Here is a 19508-nt window from a genome sequence, read left to right as displayed (position 1 = left end):
GATTTGAAGGTGGAGGGTCCATCATGGTGTGGCACAGGATCATCGGACTGAGCTTGTTGTCATTGCAGGTAGTCTCAACGTTGTGTGTTACAGGGACGACATCCTCCTTCCTCGTGTGCTACCCTTCCTGCAGGCTCATCCTGACCTGACCCTCTAGCATGACAATGCCAACAGCCATACTGCTCGTTCTGTGTGTGATTTCCTGCAATACAGGAATGTCAGTGTTCTGCCATGGCCAGCGAAGAGCCCGGATCTCAATCTCATTGAGCACGTCTGGGACCTGTTGGATCGGAGGGTGAGGGCTAGGGCCATTCCCCCTAGAAATATCCGGGAACTTGCAGGTGCCTTGGTGGAAGAGTGGGGGTAACATCTCACAGCAAGGACTGGCAACTCTGGTGTAGTCCATGAGGAGGAGATGCACTGCAGTACTTAATGCAGCTGGTGGCCACACAGACTGTTACTTTTGATTTTAACCCCCCTTTTGTTCAGGGACACATTATTCCATGTCTGTGGAACTTGTTCAGTTTATGTCTCAGTTGTTGAATCTTGTTATGTTCATACAAATATTTACACATGTCCAGGAACTTTTTTGCTGAGTTTACAATTATTAACTTCCACAAAGGTAATAACTGTAGATGGATTGAAGGCTGTGCCGATGTTGTTGTGGACTAGGCTGGTTTCAGTAGGGACCCACGTATCTTCCATTCATCAAAGCAGTATAGAAGGCCACCTTTGGTCTGTCTGTGAGCACAGGAGATCAAAAACACTGCTGGATGACTGCAGCATTCAACATTTTGAAAGACGAACATTCCAGCCTGATATTTATTTCAAATAAGTATAGGAAGATCAACTATTGACTGTTCATACACTGACTATTCCAGAAGACGACATTAAAGTAGTGTATCACTAGTAATGAATGCTTCTCTACTTTTAAATTGGAGTATTAAGCAGGACTGCCGGGGCAGGGATCAATGTTTTCTGGATGGTTACTTTGCTAAACTTGAAAGTCTCATTAACACTATTATCCCAGAAACCCTAGACCCACTCCAATTTGCATACCGCCCAAACAGATCCACAGATGATGCAATCTCTATTGCACTCCACACGGCCCTTTCCCACCTGGACAAAATTAACACCTACATGAGAATGATTTTCGTTGACTACAGCTCAGCGTTCAATACCACAGTGCCCTCAAAGCTCATTACTAAGCTAAGCATCCTGGGATTAAACCTCTCCCTCTGCAACTGGATCCTGGACTTCCTGACGGGCCACCTCCAGGTGGTGAGGGTAGGTAACAACACATCTGCCACGTTGATCCTCAACACTGGAGCCCCTCAGGGGTACTTGCTCAGTCCCCTCCTGTACTCCCTGTTCACCCAAGACTACTTGGCCAGGCACGACTCCAACACTATCGTTAAGTTTGCAGACGACACAACAGTGGTAGGCCTGATCCCCAACAATGACGAGACAGCCTATAGGGAGGAGGTCAGAGACCTGGCCAGGTGGTGCCAGAATAACAACCTATGTAATTAACCTCAATGTAATCAAGACAAAGGAGATGATTGTGGACTACAGGAAAAGGAGAACCGAGCACACCCCCATTCTCATCAACAGGGCTGTAGTGTTGCAGGTTGAAAGCTTCAAGTTCCTTGGTGTCCATAAGACTCCTGAACAGGTCATCGAATGGCTACCCGGACTATTTGCATTGTGTCCCGCCAACCCCTCTTTTACGCTGCTGCTACTCTCTGTTTATCATCTATGCATAGTCACTTTAACTATACATTCATGTACATATTACCTCAATTAGCCCGACTATCCGATGCCCCAGCACATTGGCTACCAGGACTATTTGCATTGTGTCCCGCCAACCCCTCTTTTACGCTGCTGCTACTCTCTGTTTATCATCTATGCAGTCACTTTAACTATACATTCATGTACATATTACCTCAATTAGCCCAACTATCCGATGCCCCAGCACATTGGCTACCAGGACTATTTGCATTGTGTCCCTCCACCCCCCAACCGCCAACCCCCTCTTTTACTCTGCTGCTACTCTCTGTTTATCGTCTATGCACAGTCACTTTAACTATACATTCATGTACATATTACCTCAATTAGCGCGACTAACCAGTGCCCACACATATTGGCTACCCAGACTATTTGCATAGTGTCCCAAAACTCCCCACCTGCCAACCCCCTCTTTTACTCTGCTGCTACTCTCTGTTTATCACCTATGCATAGTCACTTTAACTACATGTACATATTACCTGAATTAGCCCAACTAACCAGAGCCCCCTCATATTGACTCTGTACTGGTACCACCTGTATATAGCCTCGTTACTGTTATTTTCACTGTCATTTTACTGTTTTGTTTTTATTTCTTTACTTATCTATTGTTTACCTAATATTTACTTAAAAATTGTGCTGTTGGTTAGGGCTTGTTAGTAAGCATTTCACTGTACAGTCTACACCTGTTATATTTGGAGCATGTGACAATAAACTTTGATTTGATTTGAGTCTTCTTGGGTATGACGCTACAAGCTTGGCAGACCTGTATTTGGGGAGTTTCTCCCGTTCTTCTCTGCAGATACTCTCAAGCTCTGTCAGGTTGGATAGGGAGCGTCGCTGCACAGCTATTTTCAGGTCTCTCCAGAGATGTGAGATCGGGTTCAAGTCCAGGCTCTGGCTGGGCCACTCAAGTGCATTCAGAGTCTTGTCTCAAAGCTACTTCTGCTTTGTCTTGGCTTTGTGCTTAGGGTCGTTGTCCTGTTGGAAGGTGAACCTTCACCCCAGTCTGAGGTCCTAAGCATTCTGCAGAAGGTTTTCATTAAGGATCTCTCTGTACTTTGATCCATTCATCTTTCCCTTTTACTTGCTGTTACGAAGGAGAAAATCATGTAGGCTTTGAGGATTATACATTTCTATTCATAGCTACAGCCATTGTAACATGAAATATGTGACAATGGTCAACTCCTATTGTTTTTCAAACCTCTTTGACTGATTGGTGGTGCAGTCTGTTAAAACAGTTGACTCATTGTTCAATGTTTGTGAGTTATAATCAATCAATCAAACACTTTTATAAAGGCCCTTTTTACATCAGCAGTTGTCACAACGTGCTTATAAGAAACCAAGCCTAAAACCCCAGAGAGCAAGCAATGCAGATGTAGAAGCAGGGTGGCTAGGAAAAACTCCTTAGAAAGGCTGGAACATAGGAAGAAACCTAGAGAGGAACCAGGCTCAGAGGGGTGGCCTGTCCTCTTCTGGCTAATGGAGCAGATTTTCTTCAATTCCTTTATTTTCAATATTCATCCCGTGTCCACACAATTCTAATTCTGAAAGTGAAATCATGCCTGTGAGAGGGGTCGCCCTGATAGTAGTTGTTGGTTTTTATACTGTACCCAAGCCCAATCCATGAGTTAATTTGACTATTGGAAAAATACAAACTGCGTAACTACTTCAATGCGGGTTGGATTTAATTGAGCCACTAATCTTCATTTTCAAGGAATGAGAATTTACATTTCTGCGTTTTTTTGCGCGACATGGGCATTCGAATTTACACTGCAAGTAGCAATAGTTATCCGTAACTCGGCGCCTTACCAATATGAACAAACTGTACAGAACCATATTTTTTTGCGAGTGCCAGTGGACTTCTGGTAAGTATGATTTAGTGAGAAAGCGTTGGGATCAGGTACAACTAGGTTTACCCAATGGTGTAAAGTACTTTTAAGTATGAATACTTTAAAGTTCTACTTGAGTCGTTTTGGGGGGTATCTGTACTTTACTATTTATATTTTTGACAACTTTTAACTTAACTACATTCCTAAAGAAAATAATGTACTTTTTACTACATACATTTTTCCTGACACCCAAAAGTACTCGTTACATTTTGAATGCTTAGCGGGAGAGAAAACTGTTAAATTCACACACTTATCGAGAGAACATTCCTCGTCATCCCTACTGCGTCTGATCTGGTAGACTCAAATGCTTTTGTAAATGATGTCTGAGTGTTGGAGTGTGCCCCGGGCAATCCATACATTTAAAAGACGAGACACTTGTGACGTTTGGTTTGCTTAATACAAGGATATTTTTTATTATTTGTTCTTTTACTTTTGATACTTAAGTATATTTTAGCAATTACATTTACTTTTGATACTTCTGTATATTTAAAACCAAAAACTTTTAGACTTTTACTCAAGTAGAATTTTACTGGATTACTTTCACTTTTACTTGAGTCATTTTCTATTAAGGTATCTTTACTTTCACTCAAGTATGACAACTAGGAACTTTTTCCACCACTGCGTTTACCTACCCCCAAAATTTATATTTATGACTGGTTATAAGTGGTCCCTACCAGATTTCAACCAGTAAATGATTATTTAACCTAAATTTAACGAGGCACGTCAGTAAAGAATAAATTATTATTTACAATGGAGGCCTAATGTATGGAGTAAAAAGTACATTATTTTCTTTAGGAATGTAGTGAAGTAAAAGTCAAAAATACAAATAGTCAAGTAAAGTACATACACCCCCCAAAAAGACTTAAGTAGTACTTGAAAGTATTTTTACTTAAGTACTTTACACCACTGGGTAATAGTTGTACTCAACCTCAATGCTTTTCTAAAGTGACCGTGCACGTTCATCCAACTGCAACATATTTCCATCCTCCAAACAGTGGTGCATGGAAAGAGACATCTGTTACACAAAATAGCATAATGGCATTTGGCGATTGTCATTAGGCCCGAAATTATGAGACCAGTGCTGTCAGCACTCGTCTGTGAAATCGGTCACACGTCTCTGCATTGGCAAAATGTCAGTGTTTTCGTGGAACCACATCGCATTTAGTATAGGTAGGCTATACCATCCGTATTCAAGTCCATTCGCTCCATTTTCATCCCTCTGACATGTGGATATTTTTTTTTTTAAGTGGTGTAATAGCCTAGTTTGCTTGACATTTTGTTATTGTGATAGGCTCATGCTTTACTGGTGCAGTTCCCCCACTATTTATTTTGCGGTGATGCGGTACCAGACCGTACTGTTGACTTTCACCCGTCTATTAGCAATTTCCCCCACCCACAACTTCTCACCTGAATACATTTTTTAAATATTTTATTTGAAGGGCTTAGGCAATGGCTAAAATTGGGATTTGAGTGTTACTATTTATTTAATGTAACACTTATTTGGCCACTTTATTGTTATCTCTGGCTAAAACTCATACTCTGAAACGGGGACTTTGCAGAATGAAATGTATTTTTTTTCCCTTCCCGCTTAGAGTTCAGTTTAGTTTTTCTTCTGAGGCTGAAGATAATCATGTGAATCCTGGTCACCTGCTGACCGCAAGGAACGCCCTGTTCAAATAGCGTGAGTGACATTCGTTCTTACCCAGTCTGAAGTTCATTTAAAAAAAGGAACGATTTAAAAAGCGCTTTTTGAGTGTAGAAAATACAAACGTGTAATGATCATTCAAGTCGCCTCAATCTGTTTCAACTGGGACACTTCCGAAATGTATTAATTTACATCTCAAAAAGGCACTGCTGAGATTCGAACTCAGGATCTCCTGTTTACTAGACAGGCGCTTTAACCAACTAAGCCACAGCGCCAGTGATGTAATTGGTATGACATAAGTTACTCATACTTGACTTTTGGAAATGTGAGGATTTGTAAGGTTTACTGTGTGCAGTTACCACATTACATTCCGGTATGAACTGTAAAGACCAGAACGGTGTAAAGTGGTGGATCAAACATCAATCTAAAGGAAAATGGTATTCAGTCACATATTGGTATGATGTAGTAACAGCTAAATACCTCAGGGTGTCACTATCTACACGTGTCAGAAAACACAAGCCCCAAGTAACATTACGTGACCAAATCCAAAAGCTGCCACCGCGGCCAGAAAGCGGCGCACACTGTCGCAAGGCATCAATGTTGTGACGGGTCAAAGAGATCCAGCTAGGTACCTAATCGTCGCCTTGATCGTGTTGAATTTAAAAGTAAATGGTAGCTAGCTATGCTTGCTATTGATCTCCGTTTGACAACCGCTACCGGTCCAACATACATCGGCTTGCAGTGAAAAGGAACCTCGATCGTGTTCTGACTGCGCGTGTCACGAAACAAGTCAAGACTGTGATTCTAGTGTCCATCAAAGTGGACACCATTTTATCAAGGATAGCTAGCTAGCTAGTCTATTTCAAATCGGCTAAAAACACTGGCCTTCGCGTTGTGAATGGGTTTGCGATAGCAAACTACTGCTACCGAGAGGGGAGCGCGTCATCCAGTAAAATGGAAACGGCAGATGAAGGTAAATGTCATTTTACAGTCAGTCTAACGTTACTTGTAACGTCAGCTGATTTACACTACTATTAGAGACCACATGTTTGAGACTGGGTAACGTTAGTTTACCTTACCAACGTCAGCTGCAAACACATTTTTCTTCGGCAGACACCCAAACAGTGACATGAGCCATCGATAATAAAATAAGGTGTTTCTCTGAACAAATTAACTAATATCTTCCTCCTTTGTCTGTTTGTAGCAGATATATGTCGTGTGTGTCGTTCGGAGGGGACCCCAGACAAGCCCCTGTACCACCCCTGTGTATGCACCGGCAGTATCAAGTTCATTCATCAGGAATGGTGAGTGGCTATTTGTCTGACTTGATCACACTGTGAGTATGCAGTCGTCAGGAGCAATTACAAAGAATGTCATTGAATTGGGACCTCAAGATGGGACCACCACATACACACACACCAGCCCCAAGTATTAGCAATAGAGACATAATGGACATAGAATAACATTTCAGTAGGAGTCAGTAGGAGGGACTAACATTAATGTTGATATACAGCTATAGCATAGGTCCTAGCTTTTACCTAAGACTGTCCTGAGGTGATGGTTTTGGCCTACGTCCAAGTTACCACCCTACATTTGTCTGCTTTCCCAGCTGGTTTCTCTGCAGTGTGGGTCTAACAAAGGAAAAACAATTAGCTGGATGTGCTGAAATAACGCAAAGGATAGCAGCCAAATAATTGAGACTATTTTAGACTGCAGTCTAAAATAACAATGTGTTTTTCCATTGAGTGAGAATGATAGGCTTAGCCTCAAGGCCTGCAAGTGTAACTCTACATTACACACACACACAGTGTGGCAACAGCTAGGGCACAATCATTGACTTACATAACCCAGTAGTTAATTGTTCTGAGCTGGGTAGTTAATGCCATGCTGCTGGTACATTTATTGGGTAGTGTGTGCTGTTTTGGGATACAGAAGTAGAGGAATAACAATACTGTCACTATCTCACTTTCCAACCAAGAGTGGCATAACAGAGGAGCACACTGGAGATTAGAAAAACATTCAGGCCTAGCTACACTTTTTGGATGACAATTAGTTGCTTCTAAAATAGCATACTTTGTTATTAAAATTAGAACCTGGGGTACTGAGGAAAGTTGCTGATTTGTCATTTAGGCTATTAGCTACAGATTATTGATGATAAGCAGTAGAGGTCGGCTGATTAATCGGAATGGCCGATTTAATTAGGGCAGATTTCAAGTTTTCATAACAATCGGAAATCGGTATTTTTGATTCCGATTTGCCTTTTAAATTATTATTTTTTTAACACCTTTATTTAACTTGGCAAGTCAGTTAAGAACACATTCTTATTTTCAATGACTACCTAGGAACGGTGGGTTAACTGCCTCGTTCAGGGGCAGAATGACAGATTTTCACATAGTCAGCTCGGGGGATCCAATCTTGCAACCTTACAGTTAACTAGTCCAATGCAACGACCTGCCTTTCTCTCGTTGCACTCCACAAGGAGACTGCCTGTTACGCAAATGCAGTAAGCCAAGGTAAGTTGCTAGCTCGCATTAAACTTATCTTATAAAAAACAATCAATCAATCATAATCACTAGTTGATGATATTACTAGATATTATCTGGCGTGTCCTGCGTTGCATATAATCTGACTGAGTATACAAGTATCTAAGTATCTGACTGAGCGGTGGTAGGCAGAAGCAGGCGTGTAAACATTAATTCAAACAGCACTCTCGTGTGTTTTGCCAGCAGCTCTTTGTTGTGCGTCAAGCATTGCGCTGTTTATGACTTCAAGCCTATCAACTCCCGAGATGAGGCTGGTGTAACCGAAGTGAAATGGCTGGCTAGTTAGCGCGCACTACTCGCTCTGAGCCTTGTGGTGGTTGTTCCCTTGCTCTGCATGGGTAACGCTGCTTCGATGTGGTGGCTGTTGTCATTGTGTTGCTGGTTCGAGCCCAGGGAGGAGCAAGGAGAGGGACGGAAGCTATACTGTTACACTGGCAATGCTAAAGTGACTATAAGAACATCCAATAGTCAACGGTTAATGAAATACAAATGGTATAGAGAGAAATCGTCCTATAATTCCTATAATAACTACAACCTAAAACTTCTTACCTGGGAATATTGAAGATTCATGTTAAAAGGAACCACCAGCTTTCATATGTTCTCATGTTCTGAGCAAGGAACTGAAACGTTAGCTTTCTTACATAGCACATATTGCACTTTTACTTTCTTCTTCAACACTTTGTTTTTGCATTATTTAAACCAAATGGAACATGTTTCATTATTTACTTGAGGCTAAATTGATTTTATTGATGTATTATATTAAGTTAAAATAAGTGTTCATTCAGTATTTTGTAATTGTCATTATTACAAATACATAAAAAAAAAAAATTGGCCAATTAATCGGTCGAACCCTCCTGGACTACGGCCCAGGTTTTGAAATGTGATCAGCCTGGGTTACTGCAGGTGATGTCACAAACACACTCTGCTTCTCTGGGTATAGAAGTACTGTGTCATTGACATCATCCCCTTTCTGAGAATACTTTAACTTTAGTTAAATAAAGTTAAGAACAAATTCCTATTTTCAATGACAGCCTAGGAACAGTAGGTTAACTGCCTTGGTCAGGGACAGAACGACAGATTTTTACCTTTTCAGCTTGGGGATTCGATCTTGCAACCTTTCGGTTACCAGTCCAATGCTCTTACTACTAGGCTACCTGCCGCCACAATATCTCCTCTGTTATTATGTCACTGATCTCTAATAGCCCCTGTTGCGTCAGAATACAGGTCACTCACACACTATTCATTAAGCTGGACATATAGATACCATGTTACCTAGGCTTAGTTAGTTACACTTAGAATTCATGGTGTTATTAACATGTAGGCCTAACTGGGCACTAGCTGTTTGTGTGTGTCGTAATATTTTATTCACATTACAGCGCAAATTAGTACCACAGAATCACTAATACTAGACAGCTCAGGGTTACAGTAGCAAGTGTTATAGTCAGTGTTATAGAAGGCATTATAGGATGGTGGGCTTATGAATGAATGGACTGAGGTGTATGTATGAAAGAGTCTTGTGGGCGGTTCAGTGTGGGCTGTTCTGTCTCACTCGCGTTCACACGCACCACACCCCACATACCACCCACACATCGCCCCATGTGAGTTGAACTGAATTGCCCTGCTTGAGTGAGGAAGCCAGTATTCCATGCCTGCACTTGCACATGTTAGTTCCTCCCCTACAACACACCTCTTTTTACTATTGTTGTTGTTTACAGTTTGGTCCAGTGGCTGAAGCACAGCCGGAAGGAGTACTGTGAATTATGCAAGCACAGATTTGCTTTCACACCAAGTAAGTACCAGTCCGTGGCATTGACCTGTCAGTTTAAAAACGTGCTCTGTTACAAGGGGATGACTTCAGACTGGGAAGCTCTGCCATTGAATACAGTCTTAGAAACCTGTTTTCTAATTGGTACCCAAAAGGGTTATTCAAAGGGTTATCATATTGGGACAGACCCCAAAAAACTTTTAGGTTCTACACACTTTCTGTTATTTTTAAGTCATTTCTCAACCTTATTATTCTGTCTAAGTTATTGACTAAGTTTGTAACTTTGAAAATGGAGTGTCTCATCCCTCTCTCTCTGTCCCTGCTGTCTGTGCTCCAGTTTACTCCCCAGACATGCCCCCCCGCCTGCCCATCCAGGACATCTGTGCTGGCCTGCTGACCAGTGTGGGCACGGCCATACGATACTGGTTTCACTACACACTGGTGGCCTTCGCATGGCTGGGGGTGGTCCCCCTCACTGCATGTGAGTAGACAGACATACGCGGACACATACACACACCAATGTGTCAAAACTTTACTCTTAAGTACTGTATCACTCACATAAGAACCTGTACACACACACACACACACACTAAGTAAAGTTTCAGTGTGTTATGGTTTGACAGGATCAGGAGAATTAAAAGTGGACCAGCGTTGTATTACAGTCTGTCATTTCCCAGTTCGGTAAATCCCACTGGTGTGTTTCATTATTTGTACTTGGCTTGTCACGATGCTAACATTTTACAAACGATACGATACCAGGCCAAGTATCACGATTCCGTGGAGAATAACGATACCACGGTGGTAAAACAAATCAGTGGTCTAGCATTCTGTTTGCTCTGTCCATAGGACGCTTGTTCAAGTTTTCTAAATGTTCTCCAAAAACCTGTAATTGAAATGCACACCTCTACTCAATAAAACACATTGAATTTAACTGACCACTGTTCAGTATATAATAGAACACTGAGGGTTATTCAAAGGGAATTTAACTGACCACTGTTCAGTATATAATAGAACACTGAGGGTTATTCAAAGGGTTATTCAAAGGGAATTTAACTGACCACTGTTCAGTATATAATAGAACACTGAGGGTTATTCAAAGGGTTATTCAAAGGGAATTTAACTGACCACTGTTCAGTATATAATAGAACACTGAGGGTTATTCAAAGGGTTATTCAAAGAACACTGAGGGTTATTCAAAGGGAATTTAACTGACCACTGTTCAGTATATAATAGAACACTGAGGGTTATTCAAAGGGACCACTTTCATATATAATAGAACACTGAGGGTTATTCAAAGGGAATTTAACTGACCACTGTTCAGTATATAATAGAACACTGAGGGTTATTCAAAGGGTTATTCAAAGGGATTTAACTGACCACTGTTCAGTATATAATAGAACACTGAGGGTTATTCAAAGGGAATTTAACTGACCACTGTTCAGTATATAATAGAACACTGCATAGAATGGCTGATTTGCTTATATTTGGTGCCGTGTGGTGCCAGTATAACAACCTCTCCCTCAACGTGATCATGACAAAGGAGTTGATTGTGGACTACAGGAAAAGGAGGACCAAGCACACCCCCATTCTCATCGACGGGGCTGTAGTGGAGCAGGTTGAGAGCATCGAATTCCTTGTTGTCCACATCACCGACAAACTATCATGGTCCAAGCACACCAAGGCAGTCGTGAAGAGGCCACAACAAAACCTATTACCCCCCCAGGAGACTTAAAAGATTTGGCATGGGTCCTCAGATCCTCAAAGTTCTACAGCTGTACCGTGGAGAGCATCCTGACTGGTTGCATCACTGCCTGGTACGGCAACTGCTTGGCCCGACCGCAAGGCACTACAGAGAGTAGTGCTTACAGCCCAGTACATCACTGGGGCCAAGCTTCCTGTCATCCAGGACCTATATACCAGGTGGTGTCAGAGGAAGGCCCTAAAAATTGTCAAAGACTCCAGCCACCCTAGTCATAGACTGTTCTCTCTGCTACCGCACAGCAAGCGGTAATGGAGTGCCAAGTTTAGGTCTAAAAATGCTTCTAAACAGCTTCTACCCCAAGCCATAAGACACCTGAACAGCTAATCAAATGGCTACCATGACTATTTGCATTGCAACCCCTCCCCTCCTTTACGCTGCTGCTACTCTCTATTTAACTCTACCTACATGTGCATACCTCAATACCTTGACTAACCGGTGCCCCCACACATTGATTGACTCTGTACCGGTACCCCCTGTATATTTAGCCTCTACTGTTCATTTACTGCTGCTCTTTAATTATTTGTTACTTCTATTTGAATTTTTTACTTATCGCAATCAATCAAATTTATTTATAAAGCCCTTCTTACATGAGCTGATGTCACACAGTGCTGTACAGAAACCCAGCATAAAACCCCAATCAGCAAGCAATGCAGGTGTAGAAGCACGGTGGTTAGGAAAAACTCCCTAGAAAGGCCGGAACCTAGGAAGAAACCTAGAGAGGAACCAGGCTATGAGGGGTAGCAGTGCCGGGTGGAGATTATAACAGTACATGGCCACGGTGTTCAAATGTTCATAGATGACCAGCATGGTCAAATAATAATAATCACAGTGATTGTACAGGGTGCAACAGGTCAGCACCTCAGGAGTAAATGTCAGTTGGCTTTTAATAGCTGATCATTCAGAGTATCTCTACCGCTTCTGATGTCTCTAGATAGTTGAAAACAGCAGGTCTGGGACAGGTAGCACGTCCGGTGAACAGGTCAGGGTTCCATAGTAGCAGGCAGAACATTTGAAACTGGAGCAGCAGCACGACCAGGTGGACTGGGGACAGCGAGGAGTCATCAGGTCAGGTAGTCCTGAGGGGTAGGGAAGGGGATGGAGGGAGAGAGAACTTAAATCCACACCGGATAAGAGAGGAGAAATACTCCAGATATAACGGACTGACCCTCGCCCCCCGACACAAACTATTGCAGCATAAATACTGGAGGCTGAGACAGGAGGGGTCGGGAAACGGTGTGGCCCTGTCTGACAATACCGCCCGACAGGGCCAAATAGGTAGGATATAACCCCACCCACTTTGCCAAAGCACAGCCCCCACACCACTAGAGGGATATCTTCAATCACCAACTTACTATCCTGAGACAAGGCCAAGTATATCCCACGAAGATCTCCCCCACGGCACGCACCCAAGGGGGGGCGCCAACCCGGACAGGAAGATCACGTTAGTGACTCAACCCACTCAAGTGACGCACCCCTCCCAGGCACTGCATGGGAGAGCACCAGTAAGCCCATGACTCAGCCCCTGTAATAGATGTTGAGGCAGAGAATCCCAGTGGAGAGAGGGGAACCGGCAAGGCCGGGTCGTTGCTCCAGTGCCTTTCCGTTCACCTTCACACTCCTGGGCCAGACTATCAAATCAATTTATATAGCCCTTCTTACATCAGCTGATATCTCAAAGTGCTGTACAGAAACCCAGCCTAAAACCCCAAACAGCAAGTAATGCAGGTGTAGAAGCACGGTGGCTAGGAAAAACTCCCTAGAACGGCCAAAACCTAGGAAGAAACCTAGAGGAACCAGGCTATGAGGGGTGGCCAGTCCTCTTCTGGCTGTGCCAGGTGGAGATTATAACAGAACATGGCCAAGATGTTCAAATGTTCATAAATGACCAGCATGGTCAAATAATAGTAATTACAGTAAACAGGTCAGGGATCCATAGCCGCAGGCAGAACAGTTGAAACTGGAGCAGCAGCATGGCCAAGTGGACTGGGGACAACAAGGAGTCATCATGCCAGGTAGTCCTGAGGCATGGTCCTAGGTTTCAGGTCCTCTGAGAAAGAGAGAAGGAAGGAAAGAGAATTAGAGAGAGCATACTTAAATTCACACAGGACACCGGATAAGACAGTAGAAATACTCCAGATATAATAGACAGACCCCAGCACATAAACTACTGCAGCATAAATATTGGAGGCTGAGACAGGAGGGGTCAGGAGACACCATGGCCCCATCCGATGATACCCCCGGACAGGGCCAAACAGGCAGGATTTAACCGCACCCACTTTGCCAAAGCACAGCCCCCACACCACTAGAGGATATCTTCAACCACCAACCTACTATCCTGAGACAAGGCCGAGTATAGCCCACAAAGATCTCCGCCACGGCACAACCCAAGGGGGGTGCCAACCCAGACAGGAAGACCACGTCAGTGACTGCATATTGTCTTCAGGAAGGCAGTGAGTTGCTGCGCAACAGCTTTTTCAACATTTTTTGATAGGAATGGGAGATTCGATATAGGCCGATAGTTTTTTATATTTTCTGGATCAAGGTTTGGCTTTTTCAAGAGGCTTTATTACTGCCACTTTTAGTAAGTTTGGTACACATCCGGTGGATAGAACGCCGTTATTATGTTCAACATCGGAGGGCCAAGCACAGGAAACAGCTCTTTCAGTAGTTTAGTTGGAATAGGGTCAAGTATGCAGCTTGACGGTTTAGAGGCCATGATTATTTTCATCAATGTGTCAAGAGATATCATATTAAAAAACTTGAGTGTCTCCCTTGATCCTAGGTCCTGGCAGTGTTTTGCAGACTCAGGACAACTGAGCTTTGGAGGAATACGCAGATTTAAAGAGGAGTCTGTAATTTGCTTTCTAATGACCATGATCTTTTCGTCAAAGAAGTTCATGAATTTATCACTGCTGAAGTGAAAGCCATCCTCTCTTGGGGAATGCTGCTTTTCAGTTAGCTTTGCAATAGTATCAAAAGTAAATTTTAGATTTTTCTTATTTTCCTCATTTAAGATTGGCAGCGATTACAGCCTTCTTGGGTATGACGCTACAAACTTGGCACACCTGTATTTGGGGAGTTTCTCCCATTCTTCACTGCAGATCCTCTCAAGCTCTATCAGGTTGAATAGGGTGCGTCGCTGCATAGCTATTTTCAGGTCTGTCCAGAGATGTTAGATCGGGTTTAAGTCCTTGCTTAAGTCCTTCCAAGCCACATTTGGGGGGAGGGCAGCACCATTTTTATTTTTTCAATCCGGTTGGATAAACACTCCAAACAGCCTACTCAACCACTGAGGCGTCTGCATGGTCATAAAGCACGCCATTGTTAAAAAGATGGGCCGACAGACATGGCAGCTCTGCTTCTAGCTCCTAAGCTACTTTGCAGTATTTTTGTGTTATTTCTTGTTGTTGTTGTGTGTTATTACTTACATTATTAGCCCAGGATGTTTTTTGTGTTATTACATACAGCCAGAAATAACTTTTGGATATATGAGCGGTAACTACTGCTAGTAAAGCACCAGCATTACCACCAGGAATACGACTTTCCGGAATTGGATTCTTTGTTCGTACCCCCCAGGGCAATTGAACTTTTTCCAGAGCCTGCTCCAAGATGCTGCCGGCAGAGTATATTACTCGCTAATGTTCAGTCTCTGGACAATAAAGTAGACAAGCTCAGGGCGAGGATCTCCTTCCAGAGAGACACCAGAGACTGTAACATTGCTGTTGCTCCTTCTTCACCACACTGTCTGTGTGGGTGGACCATTTCTGTTTGTCTGTGACGTGTACGCCGAGGAACTTAAAACTTTGCACTTTCTCCACTGCTGCCTGTTCGATGTGGATAGGGGGGTGCTCCCTCTGCTGTTTCCTGAAGTCCACGATCATCTCCTTTGTTTTTTTAATGTTGTGTGAGAGGTTATTTTCCTGACACCACACTCCGAGGGCCCTCTCCTCCTCCTTGTACGCGGTCTCGTTGTTGGTAATCAAGCCCACTACTGTTGTGTTGTCTGGAAACTTGATGGCACTGTATTATCCTCAAAGCGGGCAAAGAAGGTGTTTAGTTTGTCTGGAAGCGTGACATTGGTGTCCGTGACGTGGCTTCTTTTCTTTTTGTAGTCCGTGATTTCCTGTAGACTATGCCACATACGTCTAGTGTCTGAGCCGTTGAATTACGACTCCACTTCGTTCCCTGTCCCGGAATTTCACTTGTTTGATTGCCTTGTGGAGGGCATTACTACACTGTTTATATTCAGCCATATTCCCAGATCTCTTTCCATGTTTAAATGTGGTGGTTTGGTGGTTTGCGTGAATGCTGCCGTCCATCCATGGTTTCTGGTTAGGGTAGGTTTTAATAGTCACAGTGGGTACAACTTCTCCAATGCACTTCTTTATACACTCACTCACCGAGTCAGCATACAGATCGATGTTGTTATCTGAGGCTGACCGGTACATATCCCAGTCCCGCGTGATAAAAACAATCTTGAAGTGTTGATTCCGATTGGTCAGACCAGCGTTGAATGGTTCTAGTCACTGGTACATCCTGTTTGAGTTTCTGCCTATAAGACGGCAGGACCAAGATGGCGTCGTGGTCGGATTAGCTGAAGGGAGTGCGGGGGAGGGCTTTGTATGCATCGCGCGGAAGTTAGAGTAGCAGTGATCGAGTATATTACACCCGCGCGTAGTGCAATCCAATATGCTTTTAGAATTTAGGTACATTGTAGCCTTTTTCTTAAATTTGCTTTGTTAAAATCCCCAGCTACAATAAATGTATCCTCAGGATATATGGTTTACATAGAGACCAGCGAAGTTCCTTGAGGGCTGTCTTGGTGCCGGTAACTCACAAGATTATCTTGGGAGATAATATGGCCGGCATTTGATTTGTAAGGAATTCTAGGTCGGGTGAGCAAAAGGACTTGAGTTCCTGTATGATGATATGATTACACCATCATGAAGCATACACCCCCGCCCTTCGTCTTCCCAGAGAGGAGTTAATATCTGTCAGCACGATGCATGGAGAAGCCCGGTGGCTGAACCGATTCTGACAATATATGCTGAGAGAGCCATGTTTCTGTGAAACAGAGAATGTTGCAATCTCTGATGTTTCTCTGGAAGGCAACCCTTGCTCGAATTTTATCTATCTTGTTGTCAAGAAACTGGACATTGGCGAGTAGTATACTCGGGAGCTGTGGGCGATGTGCATGTCTACAGAGCCTGACCAGGAGGCCGCTCTGTCTGCCCCTTGTGCGGCGACATTGTTTTGGGTTGGCTTCTGAGATTTAGATCCATTGTCCTGGGTGGTGGTTCAAACAGAGGAACCACTTTGGGAAAGTCGTATTTCTGGTCGTAATGTTGGTAAGTTGACGTCACTCTTATATCCAATAGTTCTTCCCGGCTGTATGTAATTAGACCTAAAATTTCCTGGGGTAACAATGGAAGAAATAATACATTAAAAAAAACTAAATACTGCGTAGTTTCCTAAGGAAGCGAGGCGACCATATCTGTCGGCGCCATCTTACTGTAGTTTGTACACTATCCACTCTATTAGGACTGTGAGGAAAACATTCAGGATTACAATTGTTAAAGGAATTTAACAATTCCTATATGTGTTCATTAACCAATTCAATTTAAATCACTTTTAACGGACCTCTGAGACTATCACAGTGCAGGTGCATTTATACGGAGACTTGATTACACACAGGTGGATTGTATTTATCATCATTAGTCATTTAGGTCAACATTGGATCATTCAGAGATCCTCACTGAACTTCTGGAGAGAGTTTGCTGCACTGAAAGTAAAGGGGCTGAATAATTTTGCACACCCAATTTTTCAGTTTTTGATTTGTTAAAAAAGTTTGAAATATCCAATAAATGTCGTTCTACTTCATGATTGTGTCCCACTTGTTGTTGATTCTTCACAAAAAAATACAGTTTTATGTCTTTTTGTTTGAAGCCTGAAATGTGGCAAAAGGTCGCAAAGTTCAAGGGGGCCGAATACTTTCGCAAGGCACTGTAATTACTCCTTGTTCATGCTACATAACCTCTAACCCCTAATGGTTAAGTTTCTGGGTGGAATTTATTTAATCATTTATCTTAAACCTTGATAAAATATCTTAACAACAATATAAGGGTTTCTCATACAATTACTTAGGCTGCCCCCACCTAAACACATTTGGCTTCAGTTGTCAGTTAATCTTTTAGGTGTTCAATTGATTCTAAGAGGGAGCTGTGCTCCTAACCAAGACTGGATTGTGGTACTTCATATACATCTCTCTTCAGTGTTTCCTCCAATGGTGAGATGATGCCCATAGCTCCTCTCGGTCTCCCTCTTCTGTTCAGGTCGAATCTACAAGTGTCTGTTTACCGGCTCCGTGAGCTCGCTCCTTACGCTGCCATTGGACATGCTTTCCACGTGAGTTCTGATGCCGTATCCACCTCATTCGCCAATCAGACTCTAACTCCTCACCCCCTCCTCATAAGAGATGTTTTCTCCATTTCCAGTACTGTAGGTAATCATAAAAAAGAGAAACCCTCACACTGCTCTTGCTGGCATCACTTGTTTAAGCTCTCAGAGCTTTTTGATATTGTTGCATTATTCCTACCAACCTACAACAAGAACTCAGATGTGAATGCCTTTTTGAATCACAGTGTTGGAGAACATTCATCTGTCTTTCTCTCCTTCCCCTCCTGGTAGAGAGAACCTGCTGGCGGACTGTCTACAGGGCTGTTTCGTGGTGACGTGTTCGCTGTGTGCTTTCATCAGCCTGGTGTGGTTAAGAGAGCAGATTGTCCATGGTGGTCCCCCACTGTGGCTGGAGCACCACCAGCAGCCCCAGCCCAACGCAGCCGGACAACAGCCCAACGAGGTAACACACGCACACAAAGTAACACATACATGCGCACACAAGATCTCACACACACTTACAGCCCCTCCATCCACATTCCTCCCCCAGGCTGCAGGTGCAGGTCAGGGAGCAGCTGATGATCCCCCTGCAGCCCCCGCTGCCCCTCCAGCTCACAACGAGGCAGAACCAGAGCCCCCAGACGGCCTCCCAGAACAGGGGGAGGAGCCAGAACTAAACAATGAGGAAGAGGGGGCGGCGGCTGAAGATGCTGACGCCAACAATGGAGCTCAAGGTAGGAGACTAGGGCCAGCCTTCAGCTGACGGGTAACATAGGACAACGGCAATACTAAGTTATATAATATGTCTTTCTCTCCATCTCTTTCTCGCTCTATCAATCTCTATCTTTATGTCTCTCACTTTCTCCCTTTCTACATCTCTCTGTTTCTGTCTCTCTGTCTATGTGTAGATGATATGAACTGGAATGCTCTAGAATGGGACAGAGCAGCAGAGGAGCTCACCTGGGAGAGGGTAAGACTGGTTTAGTTTCAGCAATCTCCAACACATCTGTCATGACTCAACTTCATAACACAACACTATCCATGACTACATCGATCACCTCGTAATGTCTCTCTCTACCTCTCAGATGCTTGGACTGGATGGCTCCTTGGTGTTCTTAGTAAGTATTTTACACACCTGGTATAGAGTATTATTTACACACCTGGTATAGAGTAATATTTACACACCTGGTATAGAGTAATATTTACACACCGGGTATAGAGTAATATTTACACACCAGGTATAGAGTAATATTTACACACCAGGTATAGAGTAATATTTACACACCTGGTATAGAGTAATATTTAATATTTACACACCTGGGTAATATTTACACACCGTGGTATAGAGTAATATTTACACACCGGGTATAGAGTAATATTTACACACCGGGTATAGAGTAATATTTACACACCGGGTATAGAGTAATATTTACACACCTGGTATAGAGTAATATTTACACACCGGGTATAGGGTATGATTAACACACCGGGTATAGAGTAATATTTACACACCGGGTATAGGGTATAATTAACACACCGGGTATAGGGAATGATTAGCAGACGTAATATGGGATGTTATTGCAGTGAAGGAAGGGGTTGTCTTGTTTTCTAAGCAGTAGCACAAGAAAGTAGTGACGTGACATTTTGCATTGTCTCGTCTTCCAGGAGCATGTGTTCTGGGTTGTGTCTCTGAACACTCTCTTCATCCTGGTGTTCGGTA

At 43.2% G+C, this 19508-nt stretch overlaps 1 non-coding gene and 1 pseudogene across 1 annotated transcript; one reads left to right on the top strand and one right to left on the bottom strand.

Annotated features, from left to right (window-relative positions):
* Window positions 1–5523: 5523 nt before the first annotated feature.
* On the bottom strand, window positions 5524–5597 carry trnat-agu (transfer RNA threonine (anticodon AGU)). Its single transcript has one exon. It is a non-coding gene; the product is annotated as a tRNA-Thr (tRNA).
* A 291-nt stretch (window positions 5598–5888) lies between these two features.
* LOC135522731 (E3 ubiquitin-protein ligase MARCHF6-like) overlaps window positions 5889–19508 on the top strand; it is a 33355-nt pseudogene continuing 19735 nt past the window's right edge.

This window comes from Oncorhynchus masou, chromosome 30, assembly GCF_036934945.1.
Source record: "Oncorhynchus masou masou isolate Uvic2021 chromosome 30, UVic_Omas_1.1, whole genome shotgun sequence".
NCBI classification, from domain to species: domain Eukaryota; kingdom Metazoa; phylum Chordata; class Actinopteri; order Salmoniformes; family Salmonidae; genus Oncorhynchus; species Oncorhynchus masou.
The sequence above is the reverse complement of the archived record's forward strand: the minus strand, read 5'-3'. Positions and strand labels throughout refer to the sequence as shown.